Source organism: Humulus lupulus, chromosome 5, assembly GCF_963169125.1.
Source record: "Humulus lupulus chromosome 5, drHumLupu1.1, whole genome shotgun sequence".
NCBI lineage: Eukaryota > Viridiplantae > Streptophyta > Magnoliopsida > Rosales > Cannabaceae > Humulus > Humulus lupulus.
Genome location: NC_084797.1, coordinates 164701027 through 164721551, shown reverse-complemented (window position 1 = coordinate 164721551; position 20525 = coordinate 164701027). Strand labels below are relative to the sequence as shown.

The window sequence follows — 20525 nt, the reverse complement described above, 5'->3', positions numbered from 1 at the left end:
GACCAGAGAGTCAAAATGCTGGGGGCGACCAAGAAGTGCAAATATGTATGATCGCCTAGGAGGATGAAACCAAAGTTGTGGAGAATAGGACTTATGGAATGTGTTGAATGATTGTTGTGAAAATTAATATACGCAAGTATACGCAGTCACACAAGTAATACAATGATAAGTAAGATCGTCTCCACAGGGATTGCAAACAAAATACAATGTAAAACCAACTAATTACAACTTAAAATAAATGGAAAATATGAGAATGATTAAGTAATGAATCTAATTTAAAAATACTGTAAATAAACTTGCTTAAAATGTAGCTACTATTGCTGGAAAGATAATTGCAAGAAAAATTGTATATGTGAAAATGGACTTGAATAACTAATCCCCCCTATGCTGAATCTGCCCAGTTGTTACAGCATTTCGCGCAGCAAAATTACACAGTGTTAACAGAATTCATAATATGCTCGTGAGGTTTTTCCAAAACTCACCAATTCAGTTCTACCACTTAATTCAATACATCCCTATATGAAATCAAGTTGTAAAACATCAGTTAAACACCAATTCTCAAGTTATGCAAGGTAGTAAAATGTTCCTATCTTACTTACTAAGAACAACCTACACATGGTAATTCACTTGCATCATCCAAGTTAATTCCACTAGATTTAACCTTTCCAGAATCAGATCTAGCTTAGTGAAATTGTTATTCATGGCCGGTTCATAACAATTAACAATAGTGAGCTCACTTGAATGAACAAAGGTAAAATTGCTAAACTCATGCATTCAATTTAATTAATCAAAGTCATAGGGGTTCATAGCTATCCAAGCCTCAAAGAAGCTTAGCTCATGTTCAAAACAGAAAATACAATGGAAAATAAAATCTGTCTTGCCATGGAAGTTGTTTTGTCTTTTACAAAATATTAAAATCCAAGTTAAAAAGAAGACAAGAGAATAGAAGAAGAAGAGAAATAACAAAATTCGAGCTAGGCAGCTCGTGTTCTTCTTCTTCTCGGAATTCCACTCTTTTTGCTTGGTTTCTTGGTGATCTTCACGTTCTGAAACTCTGTCTCCTTTCTTAATGGCAGCTCCTATATGTTGTAATCAATGTGATGGTGGCTGGTACTTCTTTTTCTTCTATTTCCCTAGGGTACACTTCATTTACCCTGATTAGAAAGCCCAACAACATTCTCCTTTGGCCCACGGGTTGGTCCCCTTTCTTCACAATAGCCAGCTGGCATGCTTTTAAGTGATTGCCACCTGTGCGCTGACTTAGATGAAGAAAGTCCTGTTGTTATTTGGTCCACGCCATTGTTCAGTATTCCCATAATTGCTGCAGCAATTTGTTCTTCAGCAACTCGTCAACAGCTTCAGCTTTACTGCTCACTTTGGCCTTGCATCATTTTCTTTCCCTTGGCACTTTAATTTTTCTTTCCTAAACAACAACCAGAACAAATTTAATTAAATAATTACAACTAAAAACTAACAATTTCCAAGACTCAAAAGCTAGCATACTAAATAGAATATGAAGACAATAACTAAACAAACTTAACAAACAACACACTTTCACTACTCTTTTTATGATAAATCAAGTTTAAATCCAATAAAAATAACTCTATACCATAGAGTTATCAATGATCGAAGGGAAAGACACGATGAACACATTCTAACAGCCGCCTCTGTTCCCACAGTTCCATCAGCAGTGCAGGCATAGATAGATGCACTAAATCAGTTTGTTCAGTAACTAGCAAGGAATAAAACTTCTAACATTGAATATGATCAAAGGAAGGACACTCCATTTATCAGTAGAATTGCCCATGCAGAAGTCTCGAGCAAGTTTAAAATGCCAGTCCTACCCAGTTACACTGGAAAAGAAGACCTTGTATCTCACGTTAATAAGTTTGAGATACAGATGTATATTCAAAAATTATCTAAAGATGCTTTATGCAAGATATTTTATGCAACCTGTTTGATGTTTCCCAATAGTGGTACTTTAAGTTTCAACTTGCTACGATCACCTCCTGAGAAAATTTTTGTCAAGGAATTTTATGGGCAGTTCTATACTGCTCGTATACACCCAATAAAATCCAACCTGGTAAACATAGGGCAGAAGGATGATGAGCCTTTGAAAGAATACATACAAAGGTTCATGAGAACAGCTTCTTAAGCCAAGTCTCTGGGTGATGAAGGGAAAATGATAGCCATTACAGCAGAAGTAAAATGGCAATAACCTCATTGGAATATCCTACGAAAAAAATGGAGCCAAAACCACCCAAGAATTCCTGGATCGCGTAGATAAATACATTAAGCTAGAAGACGCCATAGCCAATGAAGGAAAGGCAAAAGGGGTTGCAGTAGATAAGAAGGAGGATCAGACCAAGGCTAGTAGTAATTCGAGCATGCCTAATAAGGGTGGAAAAAATAATGATAAAAATGAGGGGAAATGAGCAAACAATGACTCTGCTACCTCGAACAACAAACGCTCAAAACCAACCAAGTATGAACCAAGATTCAACAACTACACAGCATTGGTCAAAAGCCGAGCAAATATGTATCAAAATAGTTATACTACTGTGCCATATAACCAACCAACACCAATCCGAAAAGATGTATCAACAAGAGATACAAATAAATTAGATCTCTTTCACATTGATTATGGCCATGATACAAATGAGTGCAATCAGCTAAAAGATGAGATCAAGTTCCTAATCCGACAAGGACATTTGAGGTAATATGTCCAAGCAGGGGTTGACCCACGATCAATGGCTATTGGAGGTAATAAGAAAACATGAGGACGTCAATGCAAACCCCTAATATAGCCTGCCCCAGTCGCAGGCACCTTTCTCACAATCTGTGGGGGACAACATTTTGTTAGAGACAATGGCAAAGCAAGAGAAAGATATGTCATAACGATGCATCACGGCAAGAAACTAAAATTCTAACAGTTGAGGAGGGATCCCAAGAATCTCGGGAAAAAGGAGACTTAATAACCTTCTCTGTAACACCCTGGTTACCCCAGAACAGTTACGGTGAACCGAAAATTTGACTCGCTACCCGAGTCCTTTGGTTAAAAACGTGCTTCTAAGTGTTATTAACAGGCTAAGGTGGAAAACCAATAAAAAGGAAAGGATGTATTTTATTAAGTACATAAAACTGTTCATGGGCCCATCAAAACATTTACAAGTTATTTACAACTCAAAATGGTCATTACTGTTTCAAATTTACAAACCCGCCGACCTAAGCGGCAAAAATAGGGTAAACGCCCTAGTTCCTCTGAGAACTCCTTGGCCATGATGGTCAAGCGACCGCATATGTACACAGCACCACCTAAGCTCTCCACTCAAGGCTGGGTGAGCTTTTCTTTCCCTTTACCTGCACCACATAGCACCCATGAGCCAAGGCCTAGCAAGAAAACACAATATAGCATGATATAATATCAACAATGATCATAATAATCATTCAGGACTTTCAGTCCAAAATTGAGGAGTGACAGTTAAAAAGTCACCAAGATGGGTTCAGTTCCCAATAGCCATGTGACGATAGGGTCACCGGGCTTTTAGAAATAAGTGATCCTTTCACTAGCTTAAATAGGTTAGGTGCATGATGACTAGTCACCAACATAACCTACCTCATGACCATAGAGTCATAACCATGGAACATTGTTCCCAAAACTAGCCAAGCACTTATAAGATTCATCGACCTTAGGGTCGGTCCAGCACTAATGCCTTAGAGTCATTCAACGCTGATATCGATTAGATCTAATCTTCATTCGGCCCTGCATTCAGGAAACTCATGTCGTTTCTGACTCTTAGGTCAGTGATACGCGACCAGTGTCGTCCCTGACTAATCAGTGCCATATACAAGTAAACAATGTTCGCTAGCATTTAATATGAAATCAATGTCCATATTTATCAACCAACATTCCTTAGAAACAATCATGCATGTCATATACACAGGGTGCAGTTTTCTTACCTCTGATTCGAGCGAGAATGAATAATAGAATGACCCTTGAGAACAATATGACTTTTAGTCCTTTAGCGGTTACCTAGTCATAAACAAATATGGGACACCATCAATAAAATGATTAATGTAGGTTCCCAAACCAAGATCTAGCCTCCGGGACATCAATCCCCATTAATCCGGGTAGTAGGAACCATCCCAAGGTCAAAACACTCAAATGGGCTCAAAACTGCCCAAGGGCTGCGGCCCTAACACTTTGAGCCGCGACCCCTAGACACACCAGGAGCAAGGGCCGCGGCACCCTATACCTGTAACGTCCTGCATTTTCGGGTACCTTTAAACGACTCGGGTCGGGATTTTTCCCCCGGGTTAAGAATATTATTTTAAATAATATTATGTTTTGTTTGTAAGTAGTCCATGAGTTATTGCTAGCCAAAATATGAATTTTGTGATTTTAAAAGTCAAGATAAGACTTTCAGTCCTGGACCGACACAAAAACCCTGATCGGGTAAAAATTTCGGAAAATAAAATGAAAAATCATGGCAATTATATTTTGGGCATAAAATACATTCATAAAAGTTAAAAGTTTGGTCAAAAATAATAAACCTAAAAGAAAATGGAAATTTTAGGGCATTTTGTGTTAAATGCCTAATTTTACCGAAATGGGGAATTTTATTCCATGAATGGACCTTAGGTTAAATTTTATTATGTGATTAATTAAATTAAATGTGAGAGACATTTAATTTAATTAATTAATGTTAAGTTTGGTGATTAAAACTTAATAAGAGTGAAAAGGTGTCAAAAGCCAATTTGGACTTTTCTTCTTATGAAACCTTTTTTAACCTTTATTAAAAAAAAAAATGAAATGATCATATATGTAGCAAAGAGTGGCCGGCCATGTGGTGTTTTAAGGTGGTGTGAACCCAAATTTTATAAAATTTAAATGCCATTTAATTAAGAGGTCAAGTGGGCAAGTGGGTAGAAAAGCACTCAAGTACCTTGTGATATTTTGAAGAGTATTGTGAGCAATTCCCACACTAAGAACCGATCACTCTCCATCTCTCATTCACTATCATCTTTTTTGAAGACCTCTCAAAGTGTTCTCTCCATTTTTCAAGCCCAAGAACACCAAGGAAACTTTGAGGCTAAGTCTTGGTCTAGGAAGTATTTTCCCTAAGGTAAACTTTCACTAATCTAGGCTTTTGTAAAGTTTTAAGCATAGAGTTTCAAATAGCTAATTGACTATGTTGTTGGGGGAAGTTTGTTAGGGTTTTTGAAAGGTTTTGGAGGAGCCAAAGCTAATAGGAAGGTCCCAACCTTAAGCAAGAACACCAAAGAGGTAAAAAGTTTACTTTTGATGATTTTGTTGTAGGGTTTTTAGTTTTAAGCATTATTTTGTATATTTAATGCTTAAAGTTTCTTGTTGGTGATGTAATAAGGTTATGGTAGTTGTTTAATAATTTTTATGATGCATGTGTATTGATTTTTGAAAATGGGAACCAAAACCCCCAAGGGTTTTGTAGGATACCCTAAAACAAAACATGTTTTGAGCTGTGACTTCCAAGGGGTCAAGCAGCCACTGTATATTTTTTTTGTAAAATTAAATTGTACTGTGATGTTGTTGAGATTGAGTACATAAAATTGAGCTTTTGAAACACTAAAAAATGTTTAGAAATGAGTAAGTTATGCTATTTCAAAGATTAGGTAAAAAACTGTTTTTTTTCGTATTCTTATTTTCGGAACCAAGTTTGGACAGCCACTGTATAGGGAAAATAAACCCAGTTTTTTCTAAAATTTTGTGGACATATTTCTGGCATAACCTATTAGTCCACTGTAAAATTTGGTAAGAAAATATTAAATGGTTTGAAAGTTATTAACTATCAAAGTTTGGAAAAAATAAGGACTTGAAAATAAGGTCATTTTTACCTCATTGTTGGAAAATGATTTCACCAATCAAAAATGCTCATTTTGACCTAAGATTTTACAAAGACCTAAATGGCATAACAAAAATGGAATTGGGAAATTTTGTTAACAATTGGGTAAGTAAATTTCAAATTATGAACTAACGAAGTATGCAGTTAAAAATGTGAAAAAATAGGTTTTTCACACTTAGTGTAAAAATGAGATTTTGGAACATAAGGTAAAAAGTAAAATTTTGTTTATTTCAAGATATAAATTGGTAAGTCTTGAAATCATATTTTCACTAAAATTACCCCTTTGAGTTTAAATGAATTATTTTTCTAGTAAGTAAAATTGATTAATTGCTTTTGGAAAATTAATTAGTCAAGATGAGAAATTTATAACGGTTTTCCTAATTAAGACAAATTAGGCAATTTTCTTAAATCGGTTTTTAGATATTAAAACCTTAAGAAAACTAAAAGGAAAATTTAAAGAGTTTATTTTCTTTAAAAATAATTAAGGAATTTATTTGTATTTTCTGGATATAATACCGGCTAAAATCTTACATATTTTAACCGACTAGTCGAAAGTGCGGGTTAATAGCGATACCTTGAAAGAATAAGATTTTTAGCGGGTTGTGGGGAAATACCATTGTGATACCTGAGCCTAGGTATCGAGACCTCAGGATAGGTCTCCCCGAGACTTAGGGTTTAGTCTCGAATATTTTGTATGACTTTCCTTAATAGGTTTAAAACCAAATAAGGATTATAAATCCTTACAAATGACTTTTATTAAAATGACCAAACTGCCCAAAATAATAATAATGAATTATGAGTGCCATAATTAATCTGAGTATACTGTATGGATAACTACAGTATTGGCTAAGCGTAACTGGACTGAACGTTGGAGGGTGAAAACCTGCTGAGCGCTAAGGACTCCAGGTAAGTCAACTTATATTGTATGGCTGCAACATGAAATGATTATTGTCTTGTATGTTAGTATAGGGATACATGCATATACATAGGCTGTCATAGAAAGTTGCTTAGAGACGTTAGTCTAGTGAGTGCTGATTTAGAAAATATGAACGGTAGAAGTCCGTCATATCCTAGACGGTTGATCCCCGTCACACTGCTTGATTTTATTTATGCCCGGTTCATTACCGCGACGAGTGGCCATGAGATGAGGATAAGCTGGTTAAACCTAGGGGCGCCAAGATAAATGGGACCTAGGGGCCCTCATGCTTACTTAATCATTGGACGGTTAGAATCCGAGCAAGTGCTCTGATAAGTTATTCCCGGATAGCAGCAGTGAATATTGGCCATTCCGTGAGAGTGCCTAGAGATACTAGGGGTTGCCAAGTTTGAGTGAGGTTGAACACCCTAGGGGCAGCTACTCACCAGCACCACTGATTAACATAGAAGTCTCCGTAAAACCGTGTAAATTGGATTACACTCTTGAATATGTAGCGATGCCCTAAGTAACATGATAGTTACCCTTGATGAGAATATTTATTGGCTAGATCTTAGTGTGGAGACTCGGTTCTCTTTTACAGATTAGCAATTATGTTGGAGGGCGCGTTACGCATGAATTGTTGGAAATTGTCGAGCGTTGGTCTCGAATTATGTTGTGATATAATATATCTGCTTGCTCTGGGATTTTATGAGTGCAGGGATATATTTATTGATAAGATATAGTTGTGATATAATATATCTGCTTGCTCTGGGATTTTCTGAGTGCAGGGATATAATTGTTGATAAGATATAGTTGTGATATAATATATCTGCTTGTTCTGGGATTTTTTTGAGTGCAGGATTTTATCTAGTTATGAATTAATTTATCCTTGGTTATCAGGCATGACCATAAGTTTGCCAGGGCGCTTTAGCGTTCTTGAAATTGATTGTGTAGGGTCCGAATCCCTATTTCTCTACCTGCTTTGTTTGAAAGTTGATCTTACTAAGCGTTTTCGCTTACCTAGTTGTTTCATGTTGTAGGTATGTGCAAGGGCAAGGCAGAGCAGTGAGCGCTGGAGTCTTCCTTGCAAATGTACATGTGGACCGACCTTTTGGGAAGCCGTTTTATTTTTGGAAATGTTGTGTAATTTTCCTAAGCAAGGCTCACTCTACTCTTTATAAAAAAATGTTTGTAACTAAATGTTAAGTATGGCCATACGACTTTTTAAAAAGTTTTTTTTTATACGGGTTTTTGAGACATTTTGTTAAATCAAAACATTTATATTTCCGCATTATCGAGTCTTGAAAATCCGGGTCGTTACAATACCCAGGGCCGCAGCGCCCAGCAAGGCCAAAACCTCCCCAGCTACTTCTTCGAGCTAGGGCCGCAACGCCCAAGAACAGGGTCGCGGCTCCCAACCCAGAACTATCTAAAAACTCGGTTTCCATCATCCCAAACCCTCCAAAAACACACCTAAACACTTCCAAAACCAAAAATCAAAGTTCCCAAGCTTCCCAATGATCCAAAACCATCAAACCCTGAGGCTCAAGCGAACCAAAAACTCAACGATTCACAAAATCCAATTCGAAGCTTAGAAATGCTAAAAACTCAAAACTTAAAACTTAGATTACCTTTGATTGGGTTTTTTGTCATCAAATCCTTCGGTCAAGAAGCTTCTAATATTTCCTAGGATCGCTATGCCTCGATCCTCACTTGATTCCGACTCCTAGAACTCAAGATTTCTTTGAAAACGCCTCGAACGGTAAAATGAACTAACGGGAAGAGAGAAAAGGGTTTTCTAACGTATGGTTCTATCTGACAAGCTACTTCAATCTTAAGTAACCTCAAATAAAACCTAGTGCTCGGGGTCCCAAAAACAATCCTGGGGGTATTATAGTCAAAACTCCCAGAATTTCCTCCTAATCTCAATAACTCCCAATTTATCATCAAATAACATTCTCATTACTCAATATCTCAATAAAAGACCCCCGTTATGACAAAACCGCTAATTTATAATATAAGACCGTCTCATGCCGAATAGTTCGAATATATCTCCATAATAATGGGATCTCATTCACAAATCACACTATACACCAAAATACACAAATATGCCCTCAACGGGCCGAATTACTTTAACACCCTAATAATCAAATGTGGACCCACATGCATGCATATAACATCATATTATAATATAATTCACATAAACATGAATATATTCATTTAATGGCATAATTAAACAGTTATGGCCCCCCCGGCCTACTAATCCATCCATTAAATCGCATTAGGGATTTCGAGGCATTACATTCTCCAAGTAGGACTCTCAGCATGTTAGGTTCCCACATTCAAATCCCCTGGTCGTGATCATTCAAATTTCCAACATGATGGTAAAACGAGTATTGGTTGATAATGGGAGCTCAGTCAATATTCTATATAAGTCATCCTTGGAGAGAATGAAGTTGTTAGTACGAGACCTGGAACCATGTAATCAGACGATTTATAGTTTTATTAGAGAAGGGCATAAACCAACAGGGTCAATCAGACTTCCAGTTACTGCAGGAATAGCACCAGGTAACATGATTTCTGGCAACATTTATAGTAGTCGATTGTCCTTTAGCTTATAATGTAGTGACTGGAAAACCCAATTTGGTAGATCTCCAAGAATTCACATCGATATGGCATCTCGCCATGATATTCCCAATGGATTCAAGAGTAGGATGTGTGTTCTAGAATCAAAGGGAAGCTAGGGAGTGCTATAACTCCTCCATTACCAAAGTAGGGAAAGGGGGAGAGAGCACCAACATGATTTATTTGAGCAGCCCAAATGAGGAAAGATCGCAAGTGTTTTGCAATACCAATGAGCTAAATGCCCAATCAGGTGATCAAGTTACAAAATAAGGTGTTGCCCAAAGCGATGAGGGAGAGATAGTTCCTCGCTTTGGGAATTTTGTGGAAGAAGTACGATTGTGGAGGATCTCGAGGAGATCCAGTTGGAGAAAGAAAATCTGACTAGGATAGTCAATGTCGGTAGAAATATTTTTAAGGATGTATGAGAAGAACCGGTGATGTTTCTAAGAAAAAATCATGACATCTTTGTCTGGTCACATAAGGACATGGTCTGTGTTAACCCAACGGTAATAAGTCATGTCCTTAACATAGATAAAAAGTTCATGCCGGTGCAGTCGAAAAGAAGGTTGCTCGATAAGGATAGGTCAATAGCCTTAAAGGAAGAAGTGGAAAGACTAAAGAAGAATGGATTAATTCGAGTAGCATTTTATCCTTCATGGGTCTCCAATCCAGTACTTGTCCCCAAACCGAATGGTAAATGGAGGACATGTATGGATTTTAGAGACCTTAATAAAGCCTGCTCATAGGATTATATTCCATTACCAACGATCGACTAGCTGGTCGATGCAACCTCTAGGCATGAAAAAATGTCCTTCATGCCAACGATCGACTAGCTGGTCGATGCAACCTCTAGGCATGAAAAAATGTCCTTCATGGATGCCTATTCTAGGCACAACAAGATTAGTATGCGTCCCCATACAAGGAACACACCATCTTTTGAACAGATTCTGGACTATACTGCTGCAAGGTAATGCCATCTAGCTTAAATAATGATGGTGCCACTTATCAGTGCTTTGTCAACAAAATGTTTAAAGATCGGCAACAACATGGAAGTATACGTCGATTATATGTTAGTAAAATAAAAGAAAGCTGGAGGGCACATCAAAGATCTTGAGGAGTGCTTCAACATCTTGAAGAAATATCTAATGAAGTCAAATCCTCTCAAGTGTTCCTTTGGAGTTGGTTCTGGTAAATTTCTTGGATTTATAGTCAATGCATGAGGAATAAAAGCAAATCTGGAAAAGATTCAAGCTCTGATCGAAATGAAGTCACCAACCAGAACCAAGGAGGTTAAAAATCTAACAAGAAGAATTGCTGCTCTTGGCATATTTATATCAAAATAAATGGAAAAATGTGTCCCATTTTTTTATCTGTTAAGAGGTAGGATGAAATTTGAATGGACAGAAGAATGTGAGCAGGCTTTTTAGGCCATCAAGAAGCACATGGCGCAACCTCCCATTCTATCCAAGCCAATCGACAGAGAGACTTTGTTCGTCTATCTAGCAGTTACTAAATACGTTGCTAGTGTTGTATTGATCAGAGAAGAAAATAAAATTCAACATCTAGTGTATTACATCAGCAAAAGGTTGGTAGGAGCAGAGTCAAGATACTCGGCAATTGAAAAGTTAGCCTACTGCATATTGCTTGTATCAAGAAATCTCTAACCATACTTTCAAGCTCATCCCATCATAGTGTGGACTGACTAATCCCTCAGGCAGATCTTGCAAAAACCTAAAGCAATTGGTCGTCTACTAAAATGGGTTGTGGAGTTGGGACAATTCAAAATCATCTATCAACCAAGAGCAACAATAAAAGGACAAGCATTTGCAGATTTTGTAGCTGAATACACAAGATTTCCAACCATCGAGTAGACCCCCACTACGAAAGAATCAAGAACATTAGTTGTTCAGTTTTGTTGCTTAGGTCGGCTATTTTCGTAATGTTTAATGTAACTATCTTTTGTTTATAAACTTTTGGGATCCCATTTATATAATCAAATCTTTTAATGAAAAGTTTAATTTCATTGAACAAAATTTTTAGTACCTAAACTATGGTTTAATCTTAATTGCACTTTTGAGTCCAAATGAATCGCTTAACGAGTTAAGCATTGTTTTAAATACACAGTGTAACGGTCCTGAAATAGTATGGCATTACAACTTGGTATCAGAGCCATCAATTTGCAATGGTTCCTGAGGATAGGCTGAATATGTATGCTTGTTCCTAAAGACAAGCTCGACTCATGGTTTGGTAACTAATATGTTAAATATGTGTTTAAATGCTTTAACTGGAATATATATGCCTTGTCTGCATGCTAGAATACGAAGCATGAAATATACTGATAACGCTTGGCCCTTGACTACTATGTGAATGTGAAAGATATGCTTATTAGCATTATTGTTGTTTATGAATATTAAGGATGTGCTTATTAGCACTATTGTTGCATGTGAATGCCTTAATTTCTTGGTTTCTGAATATTTTTTATCATAGCCTGATTAGCCAAGTCATTGATTGCAAATATACTTGGGTAGTTATGCCAAGGCGATCAAATCGACTAGCCGTCGTGGAGGTCAAGGCTAGGGATGATAACAAAGGTCAGGACCCTCCACCTGACCCTCAGGACTGGCAACAAGTGCTTGCTGATATGAAAGCGAGATTATAGAGACATGAAGATGAGATTCGGCTGTTGATACAGCAGGTTCTACTAGGGAATGCTGCATCAGTTGTGCCACCTATTATGGTACCAGTTTTGGCACAGCTCAAGATTGAGAATAGGTGGGAACCATTGTATAGAGTTTCAGGAAGCAACACCCTCCTACCTTTCAGGGGGGCCAGATCCACTGAGAAATGAATAGTGGATGAGCATCATTACCTCCATCCTTGACTTCATGAGGGTGGTAGGCAATGATAGAGCGGCATGTGCCACATATATGCTACGAGATGATGCGTACATCTGGTGGGAAGTTATATCCTAGACCCAAGATGTCTTTGTTATGAGTTGGGACGAGTTACAAAATTTGTTCAATGAGAAATATAATGACGCAGTTCGGAATGCGAAGGCATATGAGTTTACCAAGTTGGTTCAGGGCAACATGACTGTGACTGAGTATGCTCTGAATTTTGACAGGTTGTCCAAGTTTTCATCTAACTTGGTGCCAATCGATGCCACCAGGAGAGAGAGATTTATTTGGGATTAAACCCCGTGATAACACGGGATGTCAGAATCACCTTAGTGCCTAGAGTGACTACATATGCTCAGGTAGTTGAGAAGGCCCTTACTACTGAAGGCGTAGAGGATAGGATTTGACGCGAAAGCGCAGCTAGGCATGATTATTGGAGTGTGGTACCTCCATTTGTTGGATCTGGTAGGGGCGGAGGCCCTAGTGATCAGAAAAGGAAAACCTCAGACACTTTTTCTACTCCTAGGCTAGATAGGAGGGTTCAGGTGCTTAGGGTGGCTGCCAGGACAGCAATGATGCCTGGAAAATTTATCCAGAGTGCGCCAAGTGTAGGAGGCACAATTTGGGAGAATGATGTGCTAAGGCATGCTTCCTATGTGGGGTGGTAGGATATCGCAAGAAATACTGCCTGTAGCTGAAGAAGGAGGAACCGAAGAAGGGTGACAATCTGACTCCAGCCCGAGTGCTTATGCTGACCCAGTCAGAGGCTGAGGCTAGTCCCTTATTAGTGACAGTTCAAATCTCTAGCGCTGGCTCTACTTATAATGTACTGATTGATTTTTGTGCTACACATTCATTTTATATCTAGTAGGGTGATCGATAGACTGTGTAGGCCTTGTAATTTATATTTTGTGGGGTTTGGGACCTTATTGCCTACTGGGGAGTTGGTAGTTTCTAGGAGATGGATTTGATCTCTACCAGTAGAAGTGGATAGTAGGAAGTTGTCAGTAGACTTGGTTGACTTAACTATGGAGGATTTTTATATGATTTTGGGCATGGATTGGTTAGGAAAGTATGGGGAGACTATTGATTGTAAAAGGAGGATGGTGACTTTTGAGGCTGAAGAAGAGGACCCGGTTGTGTTTATGGGTACTGTGAACGGACCTCGTGTTCTCGGCGTTGAAGGCTAGATACCTATTGCAAGAAGGCTGCATAGGATTCCTAGCTAGTGTGGTGGGTACCACCAAAGTTGCACAAGTTGGGCCAGAGGAGACCATATTGGTTTATGATTTCTTAGATGTGTTTCTAGAAGATCTACCAAGGTTTACACCGCATCGAGAGATTGAGTTTGTTATTAAGTTGACACCGGGGACAGAACCAGTTGCCAGGGCACCTTACAGAATGGCACCACCAGAGTTAAAGGAATTACTTGATTTGGGATTCATCAGACCTAGCTTTTCTCCATGGGGTGCACCAGTGTTTTTTGTTAAGAAGAAAGATGGGTCACTGAGGATGTGTATCGATTACATAAAATTGAACAAGCTGACTATTAAGAACAAGTATCCACTGCCTAGGATTGATGATTTTTTTTTATCAGTTGCAAGGAAAGTCAATGTTTTTCGAAGATTGATCTTTGATCTGGTTATCACCAATCCTAGGCAGTGGATACTTGTTCTTAATACTTGTTTTTCAAGGAGAAGGATATCCCGATGATAGCTTTTCGCACGAGGTATGGCCATTATAAGTTTTTGGTCATGTCTTTTGGATTGACCAGTGCTCCGGCAGCATTCATGGATCTAATGAACAGGGTGTTTGAAGATTATTTGGGAAAGTTTGTGATTGTCTTCATCAATGATATACTGATCTACTCACAGTCAGAGGCAGAGCATGAGCAACATCTTCGAGTAGTACTACAGAGGTTGAGATAGCATAAATTGTGTGCCAAGTTCAAGAAATATGAGTTTAGGTTGCCTCAAGTGACATTCTTAGGTCATATAATGAGTAAGGATGATATAATGTTGGATCCAACCAAGATAGAGGCAATGAGGGATTGGCCAAGGCCAATGAGTGCTTTAGAGATTAAAATTTTCCTTGGTTTGGCAGGATACTATAGGCGTTTTGTTGAAGGGTTCTTAAGAATTTCAACACCATTATCAGAGTTGGCGTGGAAGAACTTGAATTTCGTTTGGTCCAACAGATGTGTGAACCGTTTCCAAGAGTTAAAGCGGTGTTTGATCACTGCTCCGGTACTTAGTCTTCCTTCAGATTGGGAGAAGTTTGTGGTTTCCTATGATGAATTGAGACAGGGATTAGGTTGTGTTCTTATGCAAGCTAGGAAGGTGATATCCCATTCTTCAGGGCAGTTGAAGGATTATGAACAGTGGTACCCTACTCATGATTTAGAGTTGGCAGTGGTGGTGTTTGCACTGAAGGTGTGGCGACATTACTTATATGGAGAAAAGTGTGAGATATATACCGATCATAAGAGTTTGAAGTATTTCTTCACACAGAAGGACCTGAACATAAGGCAGAGACGTTGGTTGGAGTTGGTAAATGATTATGACTGTGAAATTCTTTACCATCTAGGGAAAGCCAACATGGTGGCAGGCGCCCTGAGTGGGAGAGGTCCGGGACAGTTATTTAGCTTGAAGCATATATCTGGGAAATTGGTAGAGGATATGACTAGAGCAAGGATAGAATTGGTGGTATGCTAATTGGACAATATTACTCTTCAGTCTACACTCCTTTAGAGAATAACAGAAGCTAAGAGGAATGATCCTTAATTAGAGAAGCACCGGGAGGATGTCCTAGCTGGAGTGGCTAAGGAATTTACAATTTATGAGGCATACACGTTGAGGTACCAGGATCAAATTTGTGTTTCAATGGATGCTAGTATTAGATGAGGTATTTTGGATGAGTCTCATACCACTCCTTATTCATTGCACCCAGGCACGATGAAGATGTATTAGGATCTGAAATCTTTGTATGGGTGGCTAGAGTTGAAAAAAGATGTAGTCGATTATGTGGAAAAGTGCTTAACCTGTCAGCAGGTGAAGGCCGAACACTAGAGGCCGGCTAGATTGTTACAACCTTTAGGTATTCCATAGTGGAAGTGGGAAGACATCACTATGGATTTTGTGGTGGGCTAACCTTGAACGGTGGGGCAACATGATTCGATATGGGTGATCGTATATAGATACACTAAGTCAGCTCACTTTTTGCCTATGAGGACAAACTATATCGTGGATCAGTAGGCTAAGTTATATGTGAGGGAGATCATACGTCTCCATGGGGCTCCAAAGTTTATAGTATCAGATCGGGACCTTACTTTTACCTCTAAGTTCTAGGGAGGCCTGCAGAAGGCTGTGGGTACACAGCTGAAGTTCAATACATCTTATCATCCTCAAACTGATGGACAGTCTGTGAGGTTGATTAAGATATTAGAGGATATGCTATCAGCCTATGTATTGGATTTTGGGGGATCTTGGAGTAGGTATCTTCCCTTGATAAAGTTCTCCTACAATAACAGTTATCAGTCGACTATTTGAGTGGCTCCGTATGAGATGTTGTATGGTAGGAAGAGCATATCACCCATTCATTCGAATGAAATGGGTGAGAGAAAATATATGGGCCCTGAGACAGTTCAGAAGACTAGTGAGGCTATTTAAAAGATTAGAGCTTGGACTATGTCTTTCTTAGAGTTTCACCGTTGAAAGGAGTGAAACGGTTTGGGAAGAAAGGGAAGCTAAGCCCTAGGTTTGTTGGACCTTTTGAGATCCTAGTTTGGATTGGTCAGGTAGCTTATAGACCGGCTATGCCTCTAACTCTGTCAGGAGTTCATGACGTGTTTCATGTATCAATGCTTCAGAGGTATGTGTCGGATACAACACACGTGCTGAGCTATGAGAATCTGGAGTTGGATCAGGATTTGTCCTATGAGGAGAGGCTAGTACAAATTCTAGATAAAAAGGATAAAGTCTTAAGGAACAAGACTATCGCCTTGGTAAAGGTGTTATGGAGGAACAACAAGGTAGAGGACGCGACTTGGGAGGACGAAATTTCTATTAGGAGGGGATAGTTGTACCATCCCAAAACTCCTAATAAGGTTTAGTACCTTTGTTAGTGTGCCAGGAGAGCATAATTGGGAGTACTTGTGAATTATGTGATTTTATTTGAATATATATATATATGTGTGTGTGTGTGATTAGGTTAATTATATGAGTTGTATTATGATATGATCGTTTATGCGTGTTTATGTGTATTAAATGTGTTTAAAGGCCCGCTTTTATTAAAAATGAGCATTTTTGTAATTTTGACCCGTTGAGGGTGTATTTGAGATTTATTGTGCTATGTGCTTAAGACCGCATTATTATGTGGATATCTATTTGAGATATTCATCATCAGTGGATCCTTTCAAGCATTTTAGTGGAAAAGTCACAATGGGAATAAATGTCCGGCTCAGGTCAAACCAAGGGGTATTTTGGGAATTTTAATATTCTGGGATTTATTGGCGGTGAAAAAATTAGTGACATATTTGTATTTGAGAGATTGATGGATTAATTAAGAAATTTGAGGTGTAATTAGAGTTTTAAGTGAAATGACAAAAATGTCCTTGAGGTTTGTTAAGTGGGTAATTAGTGGTGTGGGGGGGGGGGGGGGGGTAAAATGGTCTTTTTACCTTAAATGGGACAAAATTAGCTAAGTGTGGGAAGGAGGTTGCTGCTCACATTCTAGGCTTTCTCTAGAACTTAAAGCATTTGGTTTTCTTCATAGTAATCCATACACATCACTTGCTAGGAGCTAAGTGCAAGCTTGAAGGATTTGAGGAGTTTCAAGGGGATTGAGGTGTTCAAAGGAAGATAGAAGTTGCTACCACCTACTCCAACTTAGGAATTTTGAATTATAGAGGTAAGCTTTCCTTCTTTTCTGAGTTTCATCAAGCTTTTTGGTGTTCTTAATGTTCTTGAGGAGTTTGGAGTTTTTAATTAATTTTCATTGATTAAGGGGGTACTAGGTTGTTTAGAGATATGTTTGATGATAGGATCTAGTGTATAAGTTGTTTTAATTGTTTGAATCCCCATTAAAATAGAAGATTTAGCTTGATTTTTGGATTTGGGGCCAAATTGGGTTTAGAAACCTAGATTTACAATCTCTGCTTTTTAAGAGTTAATTGAATTTTGAGATGTGTTTTGAGGTTATATATTAATTGTGTAAGTTGTATTGATGTCGAAATTTATGGTTTTTATGTTAAAAACAAGTTTGGATTGGATTTGGTTTGAGTTTGGGAGCTGAGAAAAATGCAGGAAAAAGTGTAGAATTGGCCTCTGACATGTGTTGGTCGACCGGCCTGCGGTTTGGCAGGCCTGGCCATTTTGGCCAGGTGATCGATCGACCCATGCTAACTGTTGAGTCTAGTTTTTTGTCATGTTTAGGTGATGTTTTAAGTAGTCTTTTATTTCGTTTTTCTTTCATTTAGTGCGGGTTTATGCTTTGTTTGTTTGTCTTTGTGAATATCAGGAAGAATTGAGTACTTGGAGGAAAATGGCAAAGAAAGGGAAGAATTAACCAAGTTTTTCAACATATTTTGAGAAATGATGAATCTCAACATGATTTGGAAGTGTTGGTGAATTTTTGGGATGAAATCTTGGTAAATTGAGAAATTCCTTAAGAGCCACGGCATGAGCAAAATAGAGTCGCGGCTAGCTGGTGAAACAGAACCAGTGTTTTGGAAGGAGAACCATGGGCCGCGGCATGGCTAAAGAGAGTCGCGGCATAGATGGGCATCAACCCAGAAATCGTCGACACGGGTCGCGGTATGGCTGACTAGGGCCGCGACATGGAGAGAACAATTCGCCCAGGAATTTCGACACAGGCCGCGGCATGGTGCATGTAGGGCCGCGGCCCGCCTCTTTTAAAAATTGAATCCTAGGTTTTTATAAGGCGAAAAAGAGAGAAGAAAGAACGTACGGATTTGGGGAGTGGTTTTTGCTTGAAGGCTGAAGGCTTGGAGTATTCAATCTACATGTTTTTCTTCTACTTTCTGATGTTATCTTTAATTTTTGTTGTGATTAGCATTATGATTTTGAACTAATTTTCTATTTAGAATTTTTAATTGAATCACTTGAATCCCTATTATGAACTAATGCAATTTCAATTTTCTTCAATTCCATATAACCTGTTCTTATAGATTGATTATTGATTGGCCATCTATAGTCATATATATATATATGTTTTTAAATCAAAATCTGAGAAGTGAGATTTGAATCTGCTGTGGTTATATTGGACATAATTCTAATTTGGAACGAAAGTATCCATGTTAATTGTGTAACTGTTTATTAAGTTGTCAAGATTAATGCTACCTTTGTGGTTCAATTTACCATAGAAATATAGGAAATTGTCACCTAGGTTGAGTTTATAATTCATAGTATGATTATAGGCTGCTGTATCAACTTGTTAATTGAATTAGGCAAAAAGAAGAAGAACTCAGTACTTTGCATTGGGGAATGATAGGGAGGATAGTTGATGAGATTAAACATCCTAATTATTTCTTCAGTGCTTAAATCAAAGGTTTTACTATTAGTTGTTATTCCATTTAATTTTCAATTGTTGTTCTGAACTTTATAGTTTCTTTTGCTATGTCTACAAAAATCAAGAATTTTAATTTATCAAATAGAAAGAGAAATTAATTGACTGGTAATTGATAATTCAGTCCTTGAGGACGATACTTGGTTTCTTTACCATATTATTACAAATTGCGACTGTGTGCACTTGCATAGCTTAAAATATCGCAACAAGTTTTTGGCGCCGTTGCCGGGGACTAAAAATAATTATCAATATCAGTCTGATTAATTTTTTATTCTAATTTTATTTTAATTTCTCTTGTTTCTAATCTGTTTAGTTGCTTAATTTGTCTATCTCAGGTGAATTATGGTATATGCGTGGCAGTAGAGGAGCAGATGGTCTTGTTCCTTTAAATCCTGAGATTGAAAAGTCTTGCAAGCAAAACAGAAAGAACAAGAGGGAAGCCCAGAAATCTGTGAAGATGGCACAGAATGATGGGGATGGCAGGAATGTTTTAATTCCTGGAATTGCACAAGGGGGTCAGGCTCAGAACAATGCTGAGAGGAGCCTGAGAGACTATGTACTGCCCACTCTGACGAGAGTACAAAACAGTATACGCCCACCAGCTGTAGAGGCTAACAACTTTCAGATCAAGCCAGCTATTCTACAAATGGTGCAATCCTCTGTTCAATTTAATGGGTTGCCTTCTGAAGATCCTCACACCCATTTGTCTAATTTTCTGGAGTTGTGTGGAACTTTCAGATACAATGGGGTGAGTGATGACGCTATTAAACTTAGGCTTTTCCCATTTTCTCTGAGGGATAGAGCTAAAAGTTGGCTGAACTCTTTGCAACCGAACTCTATTATCACCTGGCAAGATTTGGCTCAGAAGTTTTTGTCAAAATTCTTCCCTCCTTCCAAAGTTGCTAAATTGAGGGGAGAAATCAATAATTTTTGCTAGAATTATGGAGAATCATTGTATGAAGCTTGGGAACGGTTCAAGGAACTTTTGAGAAGATGTCCTCATCACGGCATTGAACAGTGGATGTTAGTGCAGAATTTTTATAATGGTTTATGTCCTACTACTAGAACCATTATGGATGCTGCAGCGGGTGGTACTTTTATGAGCAAGAGTGCAACTGGTGCTTATGAGCTGCTGGAGGACATGGCCACCAATAATCATCAGTGGTCTGAGGAAAGATCATCGGGGGTCAGAAAGGTAGCTGGGGTGCATGAGCTGGATGCAATCACTACTCTAACAGTACAAGTAGCCTCCTTGACAAAACAGTTACAACAGAGCACTGTATCTGCTAATGCGGTTCAAATGGCAGCTAGGTGTGAAATCGGTGGTGGTTCTCACTCTTTTGATCAATGTCCTACCAGTATTAATAATAACACTCCGATGGATCAAGCTCAAGTTCAAGCAGTGGGAAACTTTCAGAGGCCAGTAAATAATCCATTCGCCAATACTTATAATCCTGGGTGGCGAAATCATCCTAATTTTTCTTGGAGGAATAATCAGGGCCAGTAACCTCAGTTTCAGGGTCAATTTCAGAATAATATGCATCAGCAACCAATGCATCAAGCCTCTTCATCACAACAGCCTAGGCCTCAAAAATCAATGAATCAAGCTCCACCTGAAAG

General features: G+C 38.4%; 1 non-coding gene across 1 annotated transcript; it reads right to left on the bottom strand.

Moving 5' to 3' along the window:
* Positions 1-19809: 19809 nt before the first annotated feature.
* Positions 19810-19916, bottom strand: LOC133780935 (small nucleolar RNA R71). Its single transcript, XR_009869740.1, has one exon. It is a non-coding gene; the product is annotated as a small nucleolar RNA R71 (small nucleolar RNA).
* Between the last annotated feature and the right edge of the window lie 609 nt (positions 19917-20525).